Here is an 11,792-nt window from a genome sequence, read left to right as displayed (position 1 = left end):
CCTGGACCCTCTGCTAGCCTAAGACTGGAACTACTCCCAAAGCCAACTCTTCAAACAGGGATTAGACTGGACTGTAAGACAGAAAATGACACTGGTGAGGAGTGATGAAGTAGACACACAAGACTATGAGGGCAGCTCCTGACTGGAGGTGAGATGAGAAGGCAGAGGCGGCAGGAGCTGGCTGAATGGTCACAGGGAATACAGGGTGGAGAAGAGGAGTGTGCTGTCTCATTAGGGGGAGAGCAGCTAGGAGTACATAGCAAGGTGTGTATGAGTTTTTGTATGAGAAACTGACTTGATTTGTAAACTTTCACTTAAAGCACAAGAAATTTTTTAAAAATTAGATTAAACTTAAAAAATAATAAAATAAAAACAGTCCTAATTTTTGTTCTCCCCGCCCCAGCAATCTGAGCTCATTAGCCTCCCAGCTGACAGTCAGTGACTCAACAGACCCACAACGCAAGCTGCTCTTCCATTTCCAGGACCCAAACTGTCTGTTTGCTGCCCTTGAGAATGGCTGGGCTCCAATTCTGCAACCGAGGGCCCACTTAGGGGCACAGCTGCCCCTAACAGGTCCTCAAGTTCAGGAAAAGGCACAAGTGGGGAAAGGTACTCCATTTTCCTACAGGGAGGCATGACACCACCAGACCACCACTTTGCAGCCTGGCCCCTCCGGAGTCTCCCAGGCCCAGTTCTCCTCCCCCAGGAGGGGAGAGACAAGGTGTCCTTAGGCCCAGGGCCTGCATCAGTGAGGAACTTGGGAAGGTTCAGAGGACCTGAGTTTCTGCCTTTGTTTTGGCTGGGTATTTTTTCGGTCTAATGGAGTCAGGTTTTAATATCATTAATTTGAAAAAGTTGAGTAGGAAAATAAGTTCCCTATTTCTGAACTAATGCAGTTTGGTTGTCAGAATTCTTTCAAACATAGGAGTGATCAAGAAGGAAGGAGAGGCCAGTTTGTTTATTTTGATAAAAATATACCCAACAAAACATACAACTTCAACAGTTCCTACACGTAAAATTCAGTGGCCTTGGTTACATTCTTTAAGTTGTGCCACCTTTCTTGACAACCTTTTCCAAACTATTTCACCATCATCAACACAAACTCACTGCCCCCCTAGCTTCTCATCTACCCTTTTGAGTTGCTGTTGTCAATGTGATCACATGGAGATACTTCTTTAAAGGAGCATAGTGCTTAACACAGGCATTCCTTTCTAGTTAGACTCAATTGTTACTTGGTTCGGAAACCCTGGTGGCGTAGTGGTTAAGTACTATGGCTGCTAACCAAAAGGTCGACAGTTCAAATCCACCACACGCTCCTTGGAAACTCTATGGGGCAGTTCTAGTCTGTCCTATAGGGTCACTATGAGTCAGAATCGACACCATGGCAAAGGGTTTGGTTTTTTTATTATCTGGTTCAAAGATGACTTTGGGCGACAGTTTAGTTTCAAGGTTTAAAGATTTCCTCAGGGTAATAGTTTCAGGGGATCTTCCAGCCTCAATGGCTCCAGAAAGTCTAGACTCCATGAGAAGTTGAAAATCTGTTCATCGTTTTTCCCCTTTTGATCAGGAGGAAATGACAGTTTATTGAAGAACTACTACGTGCCAGGCACTTGACAAAGATGTTTTGTTATATTTCGTCCTCTAGAATGTCCTGGGAGGTAGGTATTGTTTACCTCATGTCACAGAAGAAGGAATTTAAGGGCAAAAAAATGAGCCAAAGTTGCCCAGCTGGTAAGAGTCAGAGCTGGGATATAAGCCCAGCAGGCAATGAAGAAGTCTGGCTGCTCTGATCCCAGCCCACTATCAGGATTTGTTAGAAAGAGCTGACTTCTGTCCTCTGGCACCTGCCACCTGTCCTGGAGGCTACTCTGGCTTCCTGGAGACTCACTGGGATTTGCTGCCCTAACCAGGAAGTTCTTCTCAAGATCACACTTGTGATCTCAGAATATTTGAAACTGAAACTTAACCTGAGAATATGCCCTCCTTCTCCTGTAGGGGGCAGATACTGACTCCCAAGGCCTGGAAGCAGGGATTCCTTTGTTCAATCCAGGAAAGCTTCCTGTAGGAAGGGCAGAAAACTGCCAGGCATTGAGGACCCACCATGTGCCAAGCAGTGTATGTTGTGTTTTACAAGTATTATTTAATTCAACCCTCATCATAGCCCGTGGAGATAGATTCTGCTTTGATACCATTTTATAGCTGAGGAACACAAGGCTCAGAGAAGGGAGGTGACTTGCCCAAGGGTACACAGCTCACATCTGGCAAAGCTGGGATAAGAGGAGGTCTATTTAACTTCCGAGCCTGTGTTCTTCTAATATCGCAAGGTGCGGACGTCCACCACAGACACCCAGGAGAGAGATGGGCTCTGACAAGGAGAGTGAAGTGGCCATTCCCACAAAAGGTGAAGGTGGCCGGGCTGCTGATGAGGACAAAGAAGAGGAGAATGTGCCCCAGCTGGTCAGCAGGCTCCCAGAGTGAGTGCCAGTCTACTCTGGTATCTGGAATTCTTACGATGGTCCTGTCTGAGTTGGGCCTGAGCCCCTGGGACCTCTGCTCCCTGAGGCGCTGGTGCTGTGCTGGGCTGGCCTCCACCCCATTCTCTGAGATTGGACCAACTGCCCCACACTGTCCACGCAGGTGGTGGGAGAGCAGGTGGGGCTGAGACCCTATCTTCATCTGTAAGGCCTGGGGTCCAACCCCCTGAGGCCTGCAGGGCTCTGCTCCAGCTCTGGACCCATCGCCATGGCAACCATCTTTGCTGACAGGGCTCCTGTCTTCCCACTACGCTACAGTGCTGCGCACTCTGGGTAGAAGTCAGTGAAGCACACTTGACCCTGTGTCTACCCTGCCCCTGTACCATGCATGAGGGGCTGATTTTTCTTCTGCTTCTCTCTGCAGTCTGGCCTGAGGGAACCTGATGGTTTCTGTCATAGGGGGGCCCTGATAGGGGATCCAAAGTGGCCTGACTGCAAATTATCCCAGCTGGACGGAGTTCTGGACACTGGCCAGGCAGATGGGATGGTGAGCAGTTGAGGCAGGGATCCAGGTGGATTTCCAATAGGAGAGACACATGGGCCAGGGCTGGAGAGGAGAGGGTGTGGTGGGCCAAGGTGGCAGCTGGGAAATTGCCTAGGCTAAGGGCCTGAGGGAAACCCTGGCAGCACGTAGTGGTTAAGTGCTACGGCTGCTAATCAAAAGGTCAGCAGTTCACATCCACTAGGCACTTCTTAGAAACTCTATGGGGCAGTTCTACTCTGTCCTGTAGGGTTGCTATGAGTCTGAGTTGGAAGGAGTTTGGCTTGTTGTTTTTTTTAAGGGCCTGAGGGAGGGGCCACGGGAAGGACTTCATGCTTGGTAAAGTAGAGGGTCAGTGGAAAAGAGGGAGACCCTCAACAAGATGGATTGACACAGTGGCTGCAACAATGGGCTCAAGCATAACAACGATTGTGAGGATGGCGCAGGGCCTGGCAGTGTTTCATTCTGTTGTGCGTAGGATCGCTATGAGTCAGAAACTAACAACAATAACAACAAGGGCCTGAGGGAGGGCCACGAGAAACTGGTTGAGGAATCACCTCGAAGGTAGGGCTGTGTTTATTGAGCTCAAGCCCTGTGCTGAGGGCTTCCCAGGCATCATTACCTCATTCCATGGAGGGAAGTCCAGCCCTGTCAACGTCCTCAGTGTACAGACTAGGATGCCGAGACACAGGGACGGTAAGTAAAATCACATATCCATAACAGGAAGAGAGACCAGAGTGGAGTTTCCTCGATGAGCCTCAGGTTCCTCATTGCATAAAGAGGTTGGACAAGACCTGGGGTTCAGGTCCTCTCTAGCTGTAAAAGCTTGCCACATGACTCCAGTGGGCAGCTGGAGCTGAGAACTTGGTCCAGAATACCCCGAGGGCTGCTCCAGCCAAGGCCTCCACAGATTCAAGTAATCTGCTCCCTCAACCTGCCTCCCTGCTTCCCTCCTCCACCCCACAGCTGGATTTAAAGATACCTGCTGTTTCATTCCCCCCTCACTCCCCCACCCTCCCCCCACCCCGTCAATCTCAGCAGCTGGAGGGCCAGGCCCTGAGCTGGACACGGGCCAGAGGAACTCAGTCCCTGCCACTCCTCCCACCACCTCTGCAGCTGGAGCAGCTGCAAGCTGACAAGGAGCAGTGCAGTGCTGCCCACAACCCAGGTGAAAACACTGGGGCCAGAGGCAAACCCAGAACTAGCACGTGAGCACTGCTTTAAACAGGCAGGCTTACTCTCAGAAAGCAACAGGTAAAGGATTAGAAAGTGGGTGACTGGGGTGGGAAAGGAGAGAGGACGAGAGTCCTGTTTTGTGTTATAATTTGACTTTTAGAAATTGTTTGTATTTTGTCGTTGTTAGGTGCCGACTCATAGTGATGGTACGTTACAACAGAACGAAACTCTGCGCAGGCCTGTGCCATTCCCCACAATCTTGATATGTTTGAGCCCGTTATTGTAGCCACTGTGTCAATCTACCTCGTTGAGGTCTCTTACTCTCTTACGCTGACCCTCTACCTTAACCAACCATGATGTCCTTCTCCAGGAACTGGTTCCAAACATGTCCAAAGTACATGAGACAAAGTCTCAGCATCCTTGCTTCTAAGGAGCAGAATGCAATGTTTCTTCCAAGACAGATTTGTTCCTTCTTCTGGCAGTCCATGGTTTAGTCAATATTCTTCGCCAACACATAATTCAAAGACATACTATAATTTGTTAAAAATAGTAATTGATATAAAAAAAGAAAAGGGAAGTGACCTGCCCGCTGTCGCTTGACAAGTTCTTGCCTGTGCTGGAACAGGAACCCAGGTGTCCTGACTGTCTAGTACCTCTGTCCCCAGATACTCTGCCACAGCCTCAGGCCTGTACGTGGACTGTCTCCTGTCCCCTCCACCCACCATGGCCCAGCACCCACCCCTTACTCCTGGACTGGACCTTCCACTGGTCACTTGGGCCCACACAGCTGGACCAGAGGCTGGTTCTGCCACTCCCCAGCTGTGCAACCACTGGCAGGCTACTTGCCCTCTGGTTTCACCTCCTGCTGAAGTGGGACTCTGTAGGAACGAAACTCCTTCCTCCCCAGCCCCTTCCCTGCCCCCCCACTGCCTCACTAGGCATCAGCTGTGAGTTACCACGGTTTGGGAAGGACACAACCTTGTCTACTCCTGCTGTCCCAACCTGCCTGTCCTGTGGGGAGGGATCTGGGCCAGAAAGATGGAGCAACATGGAGCAGGGGGTCACGCCCAGCTTGGAGGGACTTCCAGAGATCTGGGTATGCATCTGGCTCTGACTTGAATGAGAAATGCCTGATGTTTTCATAGCATTTTCAGTTGACAAAGCATGTGCCTAGCCTGGCCCCATTTGATCTTCTTGAGGAGGAAGGACTCAGGGAATCCATGTTGCATTTTATACACTTGAGGAGACTGAGGCTGAGATTGACCTGGGCCTAGAGTACACATGAAAATGTGAGGTCGCATGTGCAGAGCTGATTAAAAATTTCAAGACGGTGACAACAGAGCATTAAACCAAGTGGGGGGTCCTTCTAAGCATGGGGCCCTGTATAGCTGGGTGCACAGGGCCCATGATCATGAGGCTGGCCTGCCTACAGCCCAGAGCTCTGGTGCATGCGCATTACAAGACCAGTTGCTGGCAAGTAGATCCTGACTCATGGCAGCCCCATGTGTGTCAGAGTAGAACCGAGACCCATAGGGTTTTCAATGGCTGATTTTTCAGAAGTAGATCGCCAGGTCTTTCTTCCTAGGCTCCCCTGGGTGGACTTGAACCTCCAACCTTTCTGTTAAGTAGCTGAGCACATTAACCTTTTGCACCACCCAGGGACTTCTCTCACTTTACACTTTAGAATCTCCCAGGCTACGAGGTCTTGGTCTGAACTACTCCTCTGTGCCTCAGTTTCCTCTCCTGTGATGTGTGGAGCAATGATCCCTAAGGTCCCTTCCAGCACTCAATTTCTGGAACAACCTGAAGCTCCCTCTCCCACCCCAAGTTCTCTCCAGAGTATCTCCTCTCTTTTCCCCCTCCCGCTCCCCCATCCTCCAGAAGTCCAGAGAGGAAAGGTGGCTGTGTGCCCCTGAGCAAGTGGATGAACCTCTCTGGGCTTCAGTACAGTGGGGGAGGAGCCTCTTCTCACCAGCTGGAGGTTCAGGGTCTGACTCATTCTCCCCCCATGGCCCGCTGGCAGGGAGTCAGGCCTAGCAGAGAGCGGCTGGCACACCACTCTGGCGCCTGAGGAAGAGGGCAGGCTAGACAGGAACTGGGGCAACAATTGCTCACACCAAGGTGACTCAGGCAGGAAGGAGAGACAACACGTGGGTGTGTCAGGGGCTATTTTCCTGCCCTCCCTCCAACTTTAGTCTTCAGCGTTGCCAGATTTAGCAAATAAAAATACAGGACGCCTAGTTAAATTTGAATTTCAGATAAGCAACATAGATTCTTTTAGTGTAAGTCTGCTCCATGCAATATTTGAGACATATTTATATTTTGTCTGGCAACTCATGGTCCTGGTGGGAAAGGCCCCTGCCCTAGGGCCAAGATGGCACTACTATGGGGGCAGAGCAGTAATTCTGGATTAAGAAAACACTGAAGGCGAAAGGTGATGGAAATTTTGGAAATGGATAATGGTGATGGTTGTGAACAACATGATGAATGTAATTAACGTCCACTGAATTATACATGCAAAAAATGTTAAAACGGAAAATATTTTGTTACATAAATATTCAACACAATAGGAAAAAAAAGAAAATCCTGAAGGGGTAATTGGAAGAATCAGGGTGAAGCAGAGAGAAGTGGAAGGAGGGAGGGAAAAGGAAGTTCTGAAACCAGTCGTAACCTCTGAAAGCAGCTCTAAGGCTGACCTGGAGGAAATCTCTTAATCAGAGAGACAAGGAGCAGCCTGGGAGGGAGCTATGCTTTCATCCTCAGGGGCCTCTCCATTCCATGCTCCTGGGCAGGATCTGCTGTCATTTCTGGTGCCTCAATTCAAAGAAAGAGGCTGAGTCCATCTAGGGCCCAGTCTACACTGAGTTTCAGCAACACTAGAAATGGACCAGGAAGAACATATTTATAACTTCTTATGAACGAGGGTGGGAGGAAGGTTAAAAAAAAAAAAAAAAAAAAGCAGAAGCCACAAAGGAAAAGATTGATCAATAGATTCCAGATGACATAGCAACAACAATACCACAACTTCTGACCCCAAAAACACCATTAAAAAAACATAAAAGACAAATGACAGACTGAAAGAAAATAATCTGTAACATACCCAGAATATATAAAGGGCTCCTACAGTTCAACAAGAAAAAGATTAAACACCTTGTAGAAAAATAAGCAAAGGATAAGAACAGGCAATTCACAGAAGAAATGCATATGCAAGTAAGCATATGAAAAAAATGCTCAGCTTCACCAGGAATCAAGGACATGCAGATAAAACAACCATGAAATATCTTCTGTAATTGGACTGGCAAAAAATTTAAAAACCGGCATATCCAATGTTGATGAATATCTGGGAAATAAATTCCCTCAAATACCATGACTGGGAGTTTAAATTGGAAATTAAAAAAAAAATTTATTTTGTGCCTTAAATGAAAGTTTACAAATCAAGTCAGTCTCTCATACAAAAATTTGTATACACCTTGCTATGCACTCGTAGTTGCTCTGCCCCTAATGAGACAGCACACCCCTTCCCTCCGCTCTCTATTTTTGTGTCCATTCTGCCAGCTTCTGACCCCCTCTGCCCTCTCATCTCCACTCCAGACAGGAGCTGCCCACATAGTCTCATGTGTCTACTTGATCCAAGAAGCTCACTCTTCATCAGTATCATTTTCTAACCCATAGTGCAGTCCAATCCCTGACTGAAGAGTTGGCTTTGGGAATGGTTCCTGTCTTGGGCTAAGAGAAGGTCTGGGGACCATGACTTCCACAGGGTCCTTCTAGTCTCAGCCAGACCATTAAGTCTGGTCTTTTTGTGAAAATTTGAGGTCTACATCCCACTGCTTTCTTGCTCTCTCAGGGTTGCTCTGTTGCGTTCCCTGTCAGGGCAGTCATCGGTTGTCGTCGGGCACCATCTAATTCTTCTGGTCTCAGGCTGATGTAGTCTCTGGTTTATGTGGCCCTTTCTGTCTCCTGGGTTTATAATTACCTGGTGTCTTTGGTGTTCTTCATTCTCCTTTGATGCAGGTGGGTTGAGACCAATTGATGCATCTTAGATGGCCGCCTGCTAGCATTTAAGACCCCAAACGCCACTCACCAAGGTGGGATGCAGAATGTTTCCTTAATAGATATTATTATGCCATAAATTGGAAAATTTTTGAAGGCAATTTGGCCTTAAAATTTTAAATGTGTATAACCTTTTGTCCAGTAATTTTAATTTTACTTTAAGAAATTTAAATCCCACATGTGCACTCAGAGACACATTCACAAATATTCATTGCAGGATTATTTGTAATAGAAAAAAATTAGAAACACATAAAAGTCCATCAAAATGAGACTGGTTACACCAGCAATGAGAAATCTGAAAGGGAAATTAGGAAAACAATTCCATTTACAAGGGCATCTAAGAGAATAAGATGTCTAAGAATAAATTTAACCAGGAATGTGAAGGACTTACAATGAAAATTACAAAACGCTCCTTAAAGAGATTTAAAAAAAAATTTTATTTTATTGTTGTTGAGAATATACACAGCAAAACATACACCAATTCAATGGTTTCTACGTGTACAATTTGGCGACATTGATTACACTCTTCACATTGTGCAACCATTTTTACCTTCTTTTTCTGACTTGTTCCTCCTCCATTAACATAAACTCACTGCACCCCAAGGTTCCTATTAAATCTTTCCAGTTGCTCTTGCCAATTTGATCCCATACAAATAGTTCTTAAAAGAGCACAATGCCCAAAGCAGACATTTTTTACTAATTAAGCTGAACTATTGTTTAATATTGTTTAATCTTAAGAAGACTTCAGGGGATATTTTTGGTTTAAGATTTAAAGATTATTTCAGAGCAATAGTTTCGGGATTCATCCAGCCTCTATGGCTCCAGAAAGTCTGGGCTTCATGAGAATTTGAAATTCTGTTCTGCATTTTCTCCGTTTTGATCAGAATTCTTCAGTAGAATCTTTGATCAAAATGTTCAGTCATGGTAGCTGGGCACCATCCAGTTCTGGTTTCATGGCAAAGGAGGCAGTTGTTCATGGAGGCAGTTAGCCATACATTCCATTTCCTCCTCTTATCCCTGACTCTTTTCGTTGCTCCAGGAGAATACAGACCAACTGTTGTGAGTTGGATGACTGCTTGCAAGCTTTTAAGACCCCAAGAACTACACAACAAAACCAGGAGGTAGAACAAAAGCACTAAACATATTAGGCCAGTTAACTGGGATGTCCCGTGAAACCATGACCCTAAACCTCCAAACCAAGGAACCAAAACCCATGAGGTGTTTGGTTGTACATAAGCAGCCTCAGCAGCTACTCTTTCTTTTTTTTTTTTTTTTGGTCATTGTTGTAAATGGTCTATCATACAACTTTTGCCAATTCAACTGTTTACACCTGTACAACTTATTGACAGCACTTACAATAATCAGCTGTGCAACCCTATCCTTAATCAATGGGATTTTTCCATCACCATAAACTGAAACTCAGTACTACATAAGTGATAACTCCCTCTTTCCCCCTCCCCCCTGCCCCTAGTACCAATAAGGTCTCTATACATTTGTCTTTTCTTGTTTTTTTTATGTAAGGGAGGTCATATAGTATTTGTCCTTTTGTGACTGAGTTTTTTTCACTCAGCATAATGTCTTTAAGCTCCATCCATATTGTAGCATGTGTCAAGACTTTATTTCTCTTACTTGGGATCCGGATCAATTTGGAAGTAACAGAACAAATTGGGATTAGCATCAGGAAGCACATAGACAAGTTTCCAGGGTAGAGAGCACATCCCTGCCTTCTTCAGTGCCAGACAGCTTCCAATCAGGACAGCTCTCTGCAGCGCAGGCCTTTCTGCCATGCAGGATTTTCTGCTGCCAACTGGCCCAGCTCACAGCCAGGGTAACAGCTTGCTTAGTGTTGCTCTCCTAGCAGATTTCTGCTGTTACCACTGGCTCTGCCACTGGGCCCCTTCTGGGCCTCTTGCCATCTTCAATGTTACAGCGCCTGACCTGTATTATAGCTCTTTTAGGAGGGTCTCCTGGCAGGAACCCCAGGTCCAAACAGCTCCTCCCCAGGATCTTCTTGGTCTTGAGGTTCCTTCCTTGCCTCCCCCCCCCCCCCATTTAGCCTCTTATATAAGCAAACTCCTTGTCAATTTCAAGGCGTGGACCTCCCAGCAGAACCAGGAATCAACCAATCCCCTCGGTGGACCAAAAGTCGTTCAATCTTATTGGGTGGTTTTACACACCACTTTTTTTTTTTTTGACTAGTAAACTAACTGCAAGGTGCAAAATAGACCAATCACAGGGAAGCCTGTGGCCTAACCAATCATTTTTTGGCAGATTACAAACCCAGGGCCAGAAAAGCCATATATAAACCATTACACTGCAGTGACTTTTTGGCGCATTTATATTGAATTGTGTATTTAAAACTAAAAAAAAGAAGGGAGATGGAAGAAGGAAGAGTGAGGGGGGAAAAAAGAAAGGTAGAAAAGAAGGAAGGAAGAAAGATATAAAATTCTTGGAAGGAGATGGCAGGGGGTCAGGTTCAGGGCCCACCCCTGCCTACCTCTGTCCACCCGGTGCTACATTCTCTACACTAGAGCCAAGCCTCACTTTGGAATCAGGCTGAACACCAGGGCATTCAGGGAAGGGCTGAGTCACCAGACTGGGCAGAAGCCCAGGTGGTTATGCTTGAGGCCCTCACAGCAGGTACAGGCAGGAGAGGAGGGTTGAAGGGGGTTTGCAGAGGTGCCTGGAGAGTTGCAGGCAGGCAACGCTGGTTTTCCCAGGGACCAGGGAACCTGGGGCCAGATGTAGGGCAGGAGTGAACATGTCTGTGGAGATTTCAGGCTGTGGTTTATTTCCTTGTAAGCAAACCCAAAAAAGGACAGAGGTCGAGATACTAACACCCAGGCTGGGCAGGGTGAGGTCATGCAGGGAAGCAGCATGAGTCCTGGGGACCACAAGGCCTGACAAAGCGGGCCTGGGAAGGGCTTAGGGAGGGGCGCAAATGGGGACTGACTCCTTGATGTCATATCTCTTTTACAGGGGACATCTAGTTCAATTGGCATAACAATTTATAAAGAAAAGGCTCTACATCCTACTTTGGTGAGTAGAGTCTGGTTTCTTAAAAGCTTGTGAGCAGCCATCTAAAATACTTCACTGGTCCCACACCGTCTGGAGCAAGGGAGAATGAAGAAAACCAAAGACACAAGGGAAAGACTACTTCGAAGGACTAATGGATCACAACTACCTCAGTCTCCACCAGACTGAGTCCAGCACAACTAGATTAAAAAATAATAATAATTTATTTGTCATTGTTGTTGAGAATATACATAGCAAAATATACACCAATTCAACAGTTTCTACGCAACTTGGTGACACTGATTACAATCTTCAAGCTGTGCAACCATTCTCACCTTCCTTTTCTGAGTTGTTGCTCCTCCATTAACATAAACTCACTGCCCTCTAAGGTTCCTATGGGATCTTTCCAGTTGCTGCTGTCAATTCGATCTCATATAAATAGTTCTTAAAAGAGCATAATGCCCAAGGCAGACGTTTTTTACTAGTTAAGTTAAACTATTGTTTGGTTTTAAGAAAACTTGGGGGATATTTTG

This window comes from Loxodonta africana, chromosome 18, assembly GCF_030014295.1.
Source record: "Loxodonta africana isolate mLoxAfr1 chromosome 18, mLoxAfr1.hap2, whole genome shotgun sequence".
Taxonomy (NCBI): domain Eukaryota; kingdom Metazoa; phylum Chordata; class Mammalia; order Proboscidea; family Elephantidae; genus Loxodonta; species Loxodonta africana.
This window is presented reverse-complemented; position numbering follows the sequence as displayed.